Below are 16,677 nucleotides of genomic sequence, written 5' to 3'. Positions count from 1 at the left end.
ACAGAGAAGATGGGAAATCAGACAAGGATATAAAAGAAATAAAATTTCCCTGTAAGATTTTAATTAACAAAATTAGCCCTAATTGGATTTTTTCTCATTTGTACCAGGACTGACGGAGCTGATTTATAAATGAGTGGCCAAAGAGATAGATAAGAAGTAGCCAAAACTTTACTAAGAAAATCAGTGTGTGTCCTCCAGGCGGCAGGACTGGACTGTGCATTTAATAGGATGGTATCTAACAGGTGACAGTCCTGGAGAAATATGGGGCAGAGGAGAAAGTGAGCCTGGGCATAGACGAAGGAGATCTAAGGAGCTAGAGGCCGACGATGCCCATCCAGGTTCTGAGCACAGGATAATCACTCGGGCCTCAAAATGAAAATAACTCATTTACTCCCTGCAGCGCATGCTCCATGCTGCAGGATGGGGCGTCAGTGTGGCAAATTTCATGACATTAATCACTCAACTACAGAAAACTGATGGTTACCAGAGGAAGAGGTGGGTGGGGTCATGGGTTAAATAGATGATGAGGACCAGGGAGTGCGCTTGTGGTGATGAGCATAGGGTGATGTATTGAAGTGTTGAGTCACTACATTGTGCACCTGAAACTAATATCACACTGTATATTAACTAGAATTTCAATAAACACACGCACACGTGCGCACACACACACACATACACCCACTCAAATCATACAACCAAAGGGAAATATCCTCTTGCTTGAATTTCACTTCTTCCTGGACACTTCTGATTGTGGACTGGCTTCCCATAGAGCTCTCCTTTTTAAGGAGTGGATGTCCTGGTCCTGCCAATGGAACCCTCTGTGTTTAGTCTGAACCTATGTCTAATCTGTTCTCTGTACACCAACCAAAAAAAAAAAAAAAAAACGTACGAGCCTTTGGAGGACCAGCAGTTGGCGTGGGATGAATTCACCTAAATTTGTACAATTTCTTGATGCCTCTTTTTAGCTGGTTCATAGATCCTCCTGGAGAATCTTGTACCCTCTACACCCTTTACTTAGGTAAGAAAAAAGAAGTAAAAATAACCCTAAGAGCATTTTATCTAGAGTCGATCTTCTTTCTTTTCGTTAAATGTGCTGCGAAAACACTATCAGATTTGGAGAAGGAATCCATTTTTATTTTATTCTTCAATACTTTCACTTCAACATATCTCTCTACGTCAACATTTTAGATGTAGATTTTCCCCTCTTTGGCCAGTAGCCTTGACAAACTGCACAACTATTCAAAAAGATGGCAGAATTGTTCCTAAGTCGTTCTGCTGCCTTTCAGCATAGACAGATTGGGACAGATCATTAACTGCTGAGCACCACAAAAGATGCAATAATAAAAAATTCTCACAGCGTCACCAAGATACGTACGTATTTTTTTTAAAAAGCATATTTTTTGAGTAACACACTTAAAAATCATGCAGGTTGATATTTTTGTCAAAGGGAAGACCTAAACATATCTTATTAAGGAGTACTTGAAACGCAGCTTTAGAAGTGAACTACTTCTGGCAGTGCCCTTAGGATGAAATTAATAAAAATAAAATCAATTTCCTGTTTTTCTGTCACTGTGTGACAACACAACGGTTAGGGAGATTTCTGGCAGACTTAGAAATGCTCAGGATACAGGCGAAACAGCATTTGCAAAATTCACTTGGGAGTGTCTTTCAAATAGACAAGCAGGCAAGAATCCACATGACTGTCAAATGGTGAGAATGACCATAGAGATAAACATGCCGTGGGGAGCGAAATAAATAGTTCTGTCACTATGATAGACTCAAAGGCAGATAGTGTGAAATTACAAGCATTATTTTCAGTACAGCAGTTTATTCTTACATAGACAACTGTGTGCAACATTCAATGGGAATATAATTGAATTTTTTAAAATTTCACAATGTATTGATTCTCTGAACATTATTAGGGAGGCCAATTAAAAATATTACCAGCTTTACAGTGATGCTCCAAGCATGGCATCCTCAGAATGTTACACAGTAATAGCTAACACTTATAGAACTCAACTAATCCTTATAACTCCCCTGCAAAATAAATCCTAATACCCCCATTTTATAGATGAGAAAGCTGAGGCCTAGAGAAGTTAATTAACATGCTCAGGTAGTAATTCAGAGCACTGTGGTTTCAGGGACCCTGCTTCTAATGTGACATGTGACTGCCCCTCAATGCCTCCATGGAAGCAATAGCATCCCATAAGATGTCATGAGATATTCTATGGAATTTTTTTAAAAGTTCTTCAGTCCAACAAAAATTTTTCCATATTGAGTTAAATCAAATTATTTTTCTTCTACAGAACTTCTCAGAGCCTTTAATATTCTAATGTTAACTGTGAACTTTCACAGAACCCTCAGTTTGGAAAAAAGATATCTGACATTAACTGGTTCTTATCTCAGCATCACGTATTTTGGTATTTCTAAAGCAAATACTTTTTATCCCACTTCTTTTAGAAGACTATTTCTATCCTAAGAGAAATCAGCAAGGAGAAAATCTAAATAAATTCAAAAGAGAAAGATTTTAAAGAAAAATGAGAAGACAGACTTAAATCTTATTTGATAGTTCCTCTACATGCTTTTTAACTACCAAGACCTATATAAAATTCTATACTGTCCCCCCACAAAGTTTCAGAGAATAGATCATATATAAACTTAAAATAAATGTACAAAGGAAGCAACTGCAAATAAAGTGAAAACAAGTGATGGTTCCATATAATGCAGGAAAAGGATTCATATCTAGAAAATATAAAGAGATAAATACAAGGGGCACCTGGGTGGCTCAGGCGATTAAGCGTCTGACTTCGGCTCAGGTAATGATCTCCCAGTTTGTGACTTCGAGCCCCGTGTCGGTCTCTGTGCTGACAGCTCAGAAGCTGGAGCCTGCTTTGGATTCTGTGTCTCCCTCTCTCTCTGTCCCACCCCCACTTGTGCTCTGTCTCTCTCTCTCTCAAAAATAAAGATTAAAAAAATTTTAAGAGATAAATACAAGAAAATGAACCAATAAAATAAGGTGCAAATAAGAATAGGCAACTCACAGTATTGGCAATTCAGAAACGAATCATAGAAACATGAAAAGAGGCTCAGCTCACTAGTTATATAAATGCAAATTATAACAAGGAGAAAACATTTTAGCTTTCCCATTAGGTTATAAAAATGTAAAATACAAAAATGTGTATCATCCAATTGTTTAATGAGAGCGTGTGGAAATGGGCAGGCTTAGGCCCCACCGATGGAAGGAGAAATCCGTTCAATCCCTAGCTGAGAGAGAAATCTCCGTGGCTCTCTTCCATATCTACCATGTCTTGTGAGGAGAGGCACTAGCTGCCCTTCTGTTATGGGGAGTCCTTCCAAAGATGTTTGTTTGGTGACCAGCCAGGAAAGACACTGTGTCTGTCTCTGGAGCCGAGGACAGATTTGCTTACGATCTGTTCAACAAAGCAAAAGTCTCTCTCCAGGGCAGAGGGCAGATTTGCTGGAAGCTCACTGTAAAAAATTTGGGTTCCCGAGGTTCAGGGTTCCTCAGCTGTTACACAAGTCCACTGCATGCACTATTTTCACCTGGGCACTCGAGGACAAGGGCAACCGATGCCAACACGAAGCTCATGAGACTTTCTGTGCTCTGAGTAATCAAGTCCATGGCATCTGACCCCGGAGTGGGAGGTCTTTAATCACCATCATAAAACTATGACAGTCCTACTTGGTAGCTTGAAAGGAGGGTAAAATCTCAGAGGCTTTACATCTCTTGTCACCCTTCTTAGAGGATGAGTTAAATCTTTTTTTTTTATTTTTTATTTTTTTTTTATTATATGAAATTTATTGTCAAATTGGTTTCCATACAACACCCAGTGCTCATCCCAAAAGGTGCCCTCCTCAATACCCATCACACACCCTCCCCTCCCTCCCTCCCCCCCATCAACCCTCAGTTTGTTCTCAGTTTTTAACAGTCTCTTATGCTTTGGCTCTCTCCCACTCTAACCACTTTTTTTTTTTCTTTTTTCCTCCCCCTCCCCCATGGGTTCCTGTTAAGTCTCTCAGGATCCATATAAGAGTGAAACCATATGGTATCTGTCTTTCTCTGTCTGGCCAAAATGAACAAATCAGGAGACTATAGATGCTGGAGAGGATGTGGAGAAACGGGAACCCTCTTGCACTGTTGGTGGGAATGCAAATTGGTGCAGCCGCTCTGGAAAGCAGTGTGGAGGTTCCTCAGAAAATTAAAAATAGACCTACCCTATGACCCAGCAATAGCACTGCTAGGAATTTATCCAAGGGATACAGGAGTACTGATGCATAGGGGCACTTGTACCCCAATGTTCATAGCAGCACTCTCAACAATAGCCAAATTATGGAAAGAGCCTAAATGTCCATCAATTGATGAATGGATAAAGAAATTGTGGTTTATATACACAATGGAATACTACGTGGCAATGAGAAAAAATGAAATATGGCCTTTTGTAGCAACGTGGATGGAACTGGAGAGTGTGATGCTAAGTGAAATAAGCCATACAGAGTTAAATCTTTCAAAATTGGTCAAAGGGTAGAAAGTTTCAGTTATTCTAGATGAGTAATCCCCAGAGATCCACTGTAGAGCATAATGCCTCCAGTTAACAACATTGTGTTATACACTGAAAAAAATCACTAAGTGCCTTACCCTTCATTCATATATATATATATATACATAGGATGGGAGAACACTTTTGGAAGTGACAGATATGTGTATGGCACTGATTGTGGTGATAACTGCATGGGTGTATGCTCATCTCCAAACTCATTAAATTGTGTACATGAACTATGTACAGCTTTTTGTATGTCATTCATACCACAATGAAGTTTTAAAAATTAAGACATACAAAAATAAATAAAATAAAATAAATAAAAATTAAGACATGCATTTTTTGACCACTTTTAAGAATCCATCTTTTTTTTTTTTGAGAGTGAGCAAGCACACGCATGCGCACGTGTGAGCAGGGGAGGGGCAGACAGAGAGGGAGAGAGAGAATCTGAAGCAGGCTCCATGCCCAGCATGGGGGCCGATGCAGGGCTTGATCTCAAGACTGTGAGATCATGACCTGAACTGAAATCAAGAGTCTGATGCTTAACTGAGTCACCCAGGCACCCCAAGAATCTATCTTACAGAAAAATTAATAACTGTGTGTATATGTGAGGATAATGAATAGCTATTCATTGTAGCCTGATTATCCGCAGTGAAAATTCTGAAATAGCCTCATGTTACAGCAATACTGCGGTTCCATATTAAAGGAAAATATTTAAAAATATGTACCAACACGGGAATATCTAAACTACATTGCAGTAAAAATAGGGATTATATTTATGATTTCAAATGCATATGTGTCTAATGCAATGACATTGATATAGGCATATTTATAATATACACAAAGACATAGGAAAAGGCATAGAATAATACATACAGACCTGCTAATCATGTTGCCTATAGGGATGGTAGCTAGGTTGTCAGGGGTTAGAGAAAAAATGAAATTTATTTCCATATTGTTTATTATTTGAGACACATTCATATAGTCATATGTTTTATATATTTAAAACATTCAAGAAGCAGGAAGGTGTGGTGGCTGAGTGGGGTTAGAAGGACAAAAGAGAAGCCAAAAATAATTTTAACAATTTTATCTTAAAAAATAAAGGTGACATTGCCAGCAACAGGGAAGCTGGGTAGATGCGCTGGTTTTGATGGTCAATAATGAATTTTATTGCGCATTGGGTGATACCACCCTGGCTTTTCAGTATTAGTTTCCTGCTTCCATCTTGCTCTCCTACATCAGATTCCTCCAAAACACAAATTTGACCAGTGTTGCTCCCGTGCTTAAAATCCTTCAGTGTTTTCCCTTTGCTCTTAGAAGTTCAAATTGTTTAATATGGTTTTAAAAACCCTTTATCATCTGGCTCTTGCCTACCCCTCTCTCATGTATTTACCTTCTAACTACATTCAGCACTTGATTCCTCTAAAACAGCTGTGGCTTCTTCACCTCCAGATCTTTCTACTTAAAAGCCTCTGTGCCTGGAATACCCTATCCTTACCTCTTCACCTTGTAACTCCTAAGTATCCACAGGCATCTGCTTAAATGCCTGACTCCTAATGTAGCTTAGGTACCTTTGATAGGTTGAATAACAGCCCCAAAGACGCTCATGTACTAGTCATGAGAACCTTTATGGATGTGACTAAGGATCTTAAGAAGGGAAGATTATCCTGGATCATCCAGATGGGCCCAATGTAATCACAAGGGTCCTTAGTAGGGGGAGGTAGCAGAGTTAAAGTCAGGAAAGAAGATGTGATGATAGCAGTAGAGGTTGGAGAAATGGGCTTTGAAGATGGAGGAAGGGGCCATGAGCCAAGAAATGCAGGTAGCCTCTACAAGCTGGAAAAGACAAGGAAATGGATTCTCCTCTGGAGCCTCCAGAAGGAAGTCCTGCCAACACCATGATTTTAGCCGTAAGACTTATTTTGGACATCTAACGGATGAGATAAAAAATAAAACATCTTAGAAGCAATGCCTACAATAAAAATTGGAATATATACCATCTTATCTCAGGGGAGAACATTCAATCAGCCTGGGGTGATGCTCTATGTCAAAATGAAATTGGGAAAAAGAAACTATATTCTGGGCAGATGCTTGGGATGGAAAAATTGGACAATATTCCAACTCAGTAGGAATCAGTGCAATACTAATGGGCTTATAGTGGAATTTACCCCTGAAACCACTGTAAAGGACATGATGGTGGCCTCTTTATTATGGATGCCATCTTCTTAGACTGCAGTAGGTTCTATTTAATCAGACAGCCCTCTTCCAATAATTCTGTTACAGAATGTCATAAAACATTGCCGTCTTTACAACAGATGTATGCAAAACGAACAGAAAAGTTCACTTAATTAAAAAAAAATTAGCAGGGAGAATGTGAGGACAAGAGAAGGCTCCACCATACAAAATGTAGGAAGAACATTACTGGAATTTACTCGGAAACCTTCTATATAAGTGGAGCTTATTAGTTCCAAATACAACAGGTGCACTCATTCCTTCATGTTTCAGTTACCTGTTGCTCAGTAACAAACTATCCCCAAATTTAGTGACTTCAGACAAGGTATTGCTACTTTTTACAGTTTTTTGGATTGACTGGGCTTAACTGGGAGGCTTTCATTTTTGTGTTTCTGATGCTGCTGCTGTCAGATGGCAGCTGGGGCTAAAGTGATCTGAAGGCTGGACTAGGTAGGATGTTAAGGACGACACACTCACATATCTGGTACTTGATGTCAGCAGTTGGCTGGGAGCCCACCTGGGGCTACTGACCCCAACACCCATATGTGATTTCTCCCTTATGGTGGTCTCAGGGTAGTCAGACTTTTTACTTGGCAGCTGTCTTTCCCCAGACCAAGCATTCTAAAGGCCAAAGCAGAAGCTGCAAGACGTCTTAAATCTTACCCTTGGAAGTCCCAGAACAGTACTTCTACCATGTTTTATTTGTCAACCAAATTATTAAAGTCATCCCAGATTAAAGGAAGTGAATTCAATCCCAATGGAATGGAATTGTAGTGAAGAATTTGTACCCTTCTCTGATTTATGTCACTTCCTAATATATTAGGTGTATAAGAGTGTGGTGACGAGGAAGTTTGCAAATCAAGGGTCATGCATTCTTTGAGCTCTTGATAGGAATGAAGCTACTGGGTCAGTACAAGTATAGGTACTTTTAGATGTGCAAAGCCCGGTTTGAAATGCTCAGCTGAGAAGAAGTAAGAATGCAAGTTATTATTATTTTACACACAGGAACGCATATTAGTGACTTGGTAGCACAGTTAGCAGACATGGAAATTGTATGAGACTCTCTTACAAACAAACAGTACCAAAGGTACTGGTGAGCATCCAGAGAAAATGTATTCCATGGGTTCCAGGGACACACGAAAAGGTAAGAGAGCAAGAAAATATAATGTTCTCAGTGCAGGGCCTGGCAAGTAAAACTACAGTCTCCTCAAAGGGTTTCTGCAAGACTTGTGGATGCTCCATTATTTGCAATAGAGATAAAGCTTTTTGAAGGATACCTTAGACAGCCAAGAACCACAGACTCTCTACCTTGAAAAAGTATAAATATATTCTAATGTATCATAGACATGTATAATGTCTAACAAAGAGAGGTAATTTCAGGGGCTCAAAAACTGTGGTTACCCAAAGGTTTATACCCCACAGGATAAGCGTTGCTAATACAAAGCCTTCACAATCAAAGGCAACCTCGGTGTACCCTCTCAGAGTTGCTGTTAGAGACAGTGTGAAGCTTGAGAAACAAATGGAATTAAAATCTGACTCTCTGAGATAATAACCTGGACAAGCTATTCTAAGTTCCTGCATTTTAGTTTATTCATCTGCAAAACGGGAATATGAATGTCCACTTCCTTGGTTTGTTGTGAATATTCAAATGTTTGTATACAGAGTATATATAAAATGTACATACATGTATTAAAATGTACATAAAATGTGAAATGCATATAAAGCACAGTATCTGGCACATAACAGATGCTCAAAAAATCTTAGACCCCGGGGCGCCTGGGTGGCGCAGTCGGTTAAGCGTCCGCCTTCAGCCAGGTCACGATCTCGCGGTCCGTGAGTTCGAGCCCCGCGTCGGGCTCTGGGCTGATGGCTCAGAGCCTGGAGCCTGTTTCCGATTCTGTGTCTCCCTCTCTCTCTGCCCCTCCCCCGTTCATGCTCTGTCTCTCTCTGTCCCAAAAATAAATAAAATAAACGTTGAAAAAAAAAATCTTAGACCCCTCCATCCATTTGCCTTTACACTGAAGTTAAGCGATATGTCACTAAGAAAGATCAGTCAAAATGTTCCTCCATTCCCTTTGATTCACAAAATGCCTACAGGTCTGTTTCTCTAGTTTCCTAGACTTTCCATTAAGAATTCACAAATTTCAAGGACACCTGGGGGGCTCAGTTAGTTAAGCATCCAACTTCAGCTCAGATTGTGATCTTGCGGTTTGTGAGTTTGAGTCCCATGTCAGGCTCTGAGATGACAGCTCAGAGCTTGGAGCCTGCTTTGTATTCTGTGTCTCCTTTGCTCTCTGCCCCTCCTCTGCTCATGTCCTCTTTCCCTCACTCCCTCCCTGTCTCTCTCTCTCTCTCTCAAAAATGAACAAACATTTAAAAAAAAGAACTCACAAATTTCTTGGAAATTGCTTAGAAAGTCCACAATTTTTATTAGTAAGATTCTCAACAATACTAAGATTCTAGTATATGATGACTAGTATATGATGACTATATGATGATGGAGCGCTCATAATATGAAGTGAAAAAAATCAGGATATAAAAGTACTTACACACTATGGCTCTAATTTTATTTTTTAAATTTTTTTAATGTTAATTTTATTGTTGAGGGAGAGACAGAGACAGAGCTCAAGCAGAGGAGGGGCAGAGAGAGAGGGAGACACAGAATCCCAAGCAGGCTCCAGGCTTGGAACTGTCAGCACAGAGCCCAACACAGGACTTGAACTCACAAACTGTGAGATCATGACCTGAGCCAAAGTTGGCGCTTAACCAACTGAGCCACCCAGGTGCCACTATGGCTCCTGTTTAAAAGGAAATGTATACACACCTAAATATTACAGAAGAAAGAATGGAAATAAATAAGTCAAAATATTAGGTCTATCTCTGGGGAGTTACATTATGGCTATATTTTAATTTCTTCTTTATAATTGTCTTTAATTTCACGTTTCTACAATGAATACACATAACATACACTATCCATAAAAAACGACAGCAAATGTCAATGCTGTCAAAAATACATTGTACCAGTATTAGCTCAGCTTCATATGCCATGATACACAATGCATATATCCATGGATTATTATGCTCGGATATCAAACAGGAAAATATTTCAGTAGTATTGTCATATAGCTTTGAGGTTAATAAAGTTGTTTTTTAAGGTACTGTTTAATTCATTAAGACATGTTCAGTCTGGAAAAAAATAAAACCTAAGAAGAGAGAGAATGGGTCACAATAAGCATGTGTAAAACCATGTGTCAGAAACTATGCTGAATCTAGGGGATACCCAGAGGAAGAAAGCATGGGCTATATCCCAAGGAGCTTTCTATTTTCTAGCGGAGACAGACATACACATAAAAAGAACAGTCTTATAAATGCCAACTTGGCTTTGAGAACTCAAAGAAAAAGAACAATTAGGAAGAGGCGAGTAGCCATTCAAGGATGTAAAGACAGTAAATAGGAAAAGTCACAAGAACATACAACTAGTCCAGGGAATAATGAATAATCCCAGGGCTGGGGTCCGAGTTAATGGTGGAGAGGTGAGAAGAAGGAGGGTGCCAGCCAGAGAGGAATGTGGTATCCAAATAAAGCATCTGGACTTTATCGAGTGTTTTTCAAACTGTGTCTTTGGGAATGGTTTCTTAGGAAACGCAGCAAGGCAGGTTGAGTGGCCAAGGCTGTGGCGCCGACCCCTGCTTCAAACAGAGGAGTTCTGCTTTTATCTGTTCTATAAGTTGGATTTCCTGGCACGGTTTTATTTGAAGAAAGAGTTCCACGACCTTAAAAAGTCTGAAAACTGCTCCCATGCCATCAAGCTGTTGAGTGCTTTTAAGCCAAGAAATAGCACAGTCAGCTTTCTCTCTTAGATTTGGCTTTTGAAAGACATCAGCATTCAGTGATTATACAAAAGAGAGGGCAGAGGTTATGCAGACAGCATGGAGGCTCCCGCAGGAGTGCCAGGGACAGATTAGGAAGTAAAAGTAGGGTAGTGGGGAAGGACCCAAGGGTCATTTTTTAGACATTTGGGGATGACCTCAATAAGATCCAGCTACCAACTAGATGTAGGTGGTAAACAGGAGAGGGTATGACTCTGAGGCTTCCAGCATAGGGAACTATAAAGATTCTTAAATGTTAGTGTACATAAAAATCACCTATGGGACTTGCTCAAAAACAGATTCCGGAGGGTTCATCTCCAGAGATTCTGATTCAATAGGACTGGAGTAAATGGAATGCTGATGGTAATGCTGTTAACAGAGATAGAGGATACAAGACAGAAGAAGTTGAGAGAAAAAATTGAAATTTGAACACGTTGAGGTCGAAGTGCTTATGAGGCAAACATCAACAAAGATCTGTCCAAAAGGGCATTTGGAATATGGAACTACAGTGTATCAGAGAAGTCTACACTAGAGGCATTTCAGTGGGAATCATTGGTGCTTATGTGGTTCCTAAGGTTATGCAAGTGAGAACATATGAAGAGGGCCAGGGATAGGAGCATGATGAATAATGATTAAAGAAGGGACAAAGGAACAAATGAGCTGATGAAACACTAAGAAGGGATAATCAACACAGCGGGGTATGCAGTTGAGTCTAATGAATGAGAGTCAAGTATATCACTTAGACTCTATGTAGGCCACCGTTAAGTTAATATTTCAATTAACCAATCAAGTAAACTGTTACAAATCCCTCCAGCTACATGAAGTATTACAGTAAACCCAGGATCTTTGGAAAATGCACCATATCAGTAAATTCACCCCAATCCAGGGTTATATCACAAATTCCTTGCCCTAACATCCTACCTTCTAATAATATAATTAGTAAATCCTTCAATTATCTTGGTGTATAATCTAATTCCGTCAAGGTCACACTTTGTACTTGTCCCCCTGGAGCATGCTAAAATCTGGCCATCAGTTATGGACCCTGTGGTAACAAGGATTATTTGGGATGGGTGTTGAGAACAGACAACGTCTTGCATCAAAGGTAGATAGATACATGGACAGACAATAGAGATCCAGGCTAAAAATGAGTTATTGGTAAGGATATCTGAAGTTGTTTATCAAAAACCAAAGGAAAGAATAGTTCAAGATGGACACCTAAGAAGAAGTTTGATAATAAAGATTATAGTGCAGGAGACCACTTGAAGCCTGGAGAATTTCGAAGAGTCATAATGTTTTAGCAGATCCTTTTCACAGGAATCAAAGTGAGCTAATGTTGGAAAATCAGCAGAAATGTCTTCCTACATGTAAAATTCATGGTCAGATAACCCTAACCCTTAACAAACACCTTAAACATTAGGGGGCTTGAAGGCCGGTATAAGAAGATGCAACATTCTGCCAATAAGTTCAGCTAACTAGCATCCAACCCCAATTAACCAAGCTGTCTTTGTGGATTGAAAATTGTTCCTAGAGAATCCCACTTCCAAAGTCTTGTCAACATGACCTAGCTGAGAAGACACTAGATCCTTTGTGGAAAGCTATCCATGCTATTCAGGCAAGTAGCTTGCAACTCCAGGAAGATCTATGTGTAAACTAAACCAAAAGTTGACTCTCACCTACCCAGACCTCTTTTCTAGAGGAAGAAGTATCCATAAATGCAGCCAGCTTGCTGCCCCTCATACTTACTATTCTTAGCCATCTGATTGGTAACGCCATGTCTGCCAAATGCAGCAAAGAGCTGTGGAGAGTAAGATGAATAACATTTATTCCTCGAAGGTGGTCATACTTTGGTCTACACTAGGAGTTAACACAATTTTTCTATTAAGGGCCAGCCAGTAAATATTTTAGGCTTTCTGGTCCAAGAGGCAAAACTATTTTGTAGATACTTACATAATATGAGAAAACAGATGCCCAGAAATATTTTATTGACAAAATTCAAAAAACAAAAAATGATTGAATATTCGTGTCTGTTTTTGTTTGTTGATTGGTTTTTTGGTAACACAGATTCACCAATGAGAAGAATAGGATTGTAGGGCAGATAATGTTTCACTTATCTGTTTCATGTTAGTATTCCTATAATCAAAATTATTGTGTGCCTGACTGCATCCCAGACCTACTAAATTTGAACCTGAATTTTAACAAGAGGCTCCAGTGATTTGCATGCACCCTAAAGTTTGAGAACACACCAGTCTAGAGTCTCTTAGTACCATCTGAGCTGCATCTCTATTCCTTAAAAATTTTTTAGCGTTCATTCATTTTTGAGAAAGAGAGAGAGACAGAACATGAGCAGGGGAGGGGCAGAAGAGACAGAGACACACAATCGAAGCAGGCTCAACACAGAGCCCGACACGGGGCTCGAACTCACAGAGAGTGAGATCATCACCTGAGCCAAAGGCGGAGGCTCAACCAACTAAGCCACGCAGGCACCCCTGCACCTCTACTCCTTTGGGAAAGATAACAAGAGCTGTGGATCCTAAAAAAGGTTCACGACCATTTGAAGTCCATTCAAGATCTCCTACAGGGTCTGTAGCCCTGAAGCTAAGACCTCAGGGACTTTGCTGTCAGGCCCACCCCTGGATGAATATGTTCTAAAATTAGATTGTGGGGATGGTGTTTAACGTATGAATATATTAAAAAAACATTGAACTGCACACTCCAAATGGGTAGATCTCATGGTATATGCATTTTCTCTCAGTAGAGCTGGGTTTTTTTTTAATCAAATTAAAGAATTTGGTGGTAAGGCACTGTAGTTTTAAAACTTCCCACGGGTTTCCAAAGGACAGCTCAAACAGCCAATTGCAAGAACTCCAGGTTTTGGAGTCAGGAAGCTCTGAGTGGAAATCCCAGCTTTCCTACCTACTATGTTAAAGAAGCTATTTAATCCTTCTGAACCTCGGTTTATTCTTATGTAAACTGGAGATACTGATAATATCCACCTCGTAGGGTTTCTGGGAGAATCAAAAGGAATGGCTAATGCTAAATGCCTAGCATCATTCCCTGTCACATACTCTTGTTCCATGTGAAGCCACAGAATTCCTCAGATAGCAAATGCAAAGCCAAAAAGAAACCATTATTATACTTCACGTTATCCAAGTCATAATCAATTATATCTGTTCTGTTACCCATGTGGCATTATATTTTACATTGGGTTGTATATTTCCGGCTTCATTAGTACACTTGCCTTAACTCCTTTACCTTACGGCTCATGGTAAAAATGATGGTAAACACTCACATAGCACTTACTTACAAAGGCCAGGCACTGTTACAGGGTCTTGGTTTACATATGTTAAGTCATGCAATCGTCGCATCAACACTTGGAGTTATTTATTTTTATCATTACCATATTACAGAGAGGGAAAACAAGGCAGAGGGAGACTAAATCACGTGCCCAAGGCCACACAGCGCACAAGTGGTGGAGGGGGGATTCCAAATAAGCCAGGTTTCCTCTAGTGACTGTGTTCACGACCATTATACTGTATTATATACCCACATAATTTTGTCTTGGTCAGTCTTATACCAAGGCCCAGTACTCCTGCTTTTGAGGGTGCACATTTGTAGGTACCAAAAGACTGTACAAAGATGGACATACAGACACATCAGAAAAATGAAAGATGGACTGCAGTAAATACAGATCCTTTCTTCCTAGGAAAGGTGGGGTCTGTGGCAATGCTGCTCTAAATGTGGTTCACCTGGGTGGCTCAGTCGGTTAAGCGTCCAACTTCGGCTCAGGCCATGATCTCACAGTTCATGCGTTCGAGCCCCACATCGGGTTCTGCGCTGACAGTGTGGAGGCTGCCCGGGTCTCTCTCTCTCTCCTTCCTTCTGCCCCTCCCCCACTTGCACACGTGCTCTCTCACTCTCAAGATAAATAAATAAAACTTAAAAAAATAAAAATATTTAAACGTGGTTCACATACTGGTGCTGGGACAAGACACATGCAAAACTGATAACATTTAAAAACTTTTATAGAAATTTGACAGTGACATGCCAAAGGAGTGTGTCATCCGTGGAATCATGACACAACACAATTTAAAAAAAAGTGTTAGTCTAAGGTGGCTTGGAAAATTAAAAACAAAGGAACTGATTCTTTGCCACAGATCATCTGGGAAACAACGCTGTGCTCGATGTTTTCTTTTTCTTCAAATGTTCCTCAAGCTAGGTGTTCTCTCTACCAAGAACAAAGCTTGGCGGTCAGAACATCAAGTTTTATTAGAAGACAGTATAGAGAAAACGTAGGATAAGACACTGGAACAGCTTCTCCTGACTAAAAAAGGAAATGAAACCTCCAGCAGTGGTCAGGATGTGGAGAGGGTAAAGAAAAATAGGTTAGGAAGGGCCTGGTGCTACTTGGCTCTTGCAAGCATGGCCTGAGGAGCTCAGCTGGGGGAGGGGAACTTAGTGTGGCTGAGATAACAGGAAGTCTACAAGGACCAGCAGACCTACGAGCCCAGAGAATTCAGGCTCCTCTACCCCAGAGAATGCAGGCTCCTCTACCGTTGACAAAAGGTCATAGAGAGGATGCCAATTGGTGAGACATTGGGAACAAGGCCAAATCAGCAACAGCTTTATAGATGCCAGCACAGATTGGGTGAGCCTATGAACCAGGAAGAAAGGTAGAAACCAGGGGAGGAGAAAAAATATCCCAGGGAGATACTTCTAGAAGTACTTAATTTGACCAAGGTCAAATGACTCACAGACATGACTAAACCAAGACGTGATCATGGTTACATGAAAAACACTTGAATAGTCCTTGGGTCATAGTAAACCACAGAAAGTGTGACCAGTTACTAAGATTATTAGTGGCAGCAACGGACCTACATTTTATGTTTGCTGACCCAGGGGCAATAGTTTTTCAATATAATCAATCGAATATTATCCCTGGATTTTATCCTCATTGTTCAGGAACCTATTCTGTAGATCTGTGTGGTGCTAATACTTAGTTACATCCTATTGTGCTTAAGTATAAAACCAAACACACAACTATTACTCACAAGGACAATAAAAAAGTCAAACAGGAATTCACTTGAAAGAAAATCAATAGCTATTTTGTTTGTTGTATATAACTGATTTAGAAATAACCTTCCTGTGTTTGGAGCTCAAACTCAGTAATAGCCAACCAAATTAGATGACAGTTATGAGCGGTTTGAAGTAAGTTAAATTCTTCCTTCTTAAGCATGGCTAATGCAAACAAAACATTCTAGTCTTTTCTTTTTCCAAATTATTGACTGGAGTTCCTTGTAGTTATTTTCCTGGGCTGCTTTCTTAATCAGAGGGCAGTGATTCTTTGTCACAAAATGTGTTTTAATATATGTCTAGTCCTAGTCAAAATGTAAAACTTTAAAATCGTACATTTGTTTGTAGACACAGACATCTTTGGATATCCCATTATTTACTGAAAGTCAGAAAAAATGCCTATTTGTATTAGGCCCTTACTGCTTTGTTTGAGACCATATCCTTGATATATCAACTGATTTAAATGAAATTCATTTCAAACATTTTAATCATATACTGATTTTAATGTAATTTCACGCCAGGAGACTAAAAATCATTGCTGTCTACATACGGCTCTTGGGAGGATCTATTAATAGATTTTTCTATACTCTCGACACATGAATTAAATAAATATGTTTATTACGACCTTTCTTGGTCTGTGTTTACCAAGTGGGCTGTTGCTGAACTATTTGTAATCCAAATAAAAGTATGTTTAGATTCAAAGTCTATTTTTGAATCCTGGAACATCATTATTTGATGGCGACATTCCAAGTATGATTTCTCTACACACAGCTCCCATCCCAACTCCATATTCTCTGGTAAAATCTATCACTTCCATTCTTAGAATAAACTGTTAATGTTCAATGAGTTTTTCAAAATTACATTGTTTGGTTTGGAAAATTTTTACTCGTTTTAGTTATTTATTTATTTTTAAAAAGTACCTCTTAAAGTTGCTTCTTTATACATAT

General features: G+C 39.6%; 1 protein-coding gene across 6 annotated transcripts in view; it reads right to left on the bottom strand.

Moving 5' to 3' along the window:
• The window catches only part of SYTL5 (synaptotagmin like 5), a 288,860-nt gene that overhangs the window by 117,536 nt on the left and 154,647 nt on the right, over window positions 1-16,677 (bottom strand). The window contains exon 1 of one of the 6 annotated variants that reach the window (XM_045471712.1): window positions 12,404-12,458. The exons of the other annotated variants lie outside the window; for them this stretch is intronic. The gene's annotated coding sequence lies outside the window, so the exon portion shown is untranslated. Of the gene's footprint in view, window positions 1-12,403; window positions 12,459-16,677 lie in introns of those variants that run through there. 6 annotated transcript variants of the gene reach the window in all.

Source organism: Leopardus geoffroyi, chromosome X, assembly GCF_018350155.1.
Source record: "Leopardus geoffroyi isolate Oge1 chromosome X, O.geoffroyi_Oge1_pat1.0, whole genome shotgun sequence".
NCBI lineage: Eukaryota > Metazoa > Chordata > Mammalia > Carnivora > Felidae > Leopardus > Leopardus geoffroyi.
This window is presented reverse-complemented; position numbering and strand designations above follow the sequence as displayed.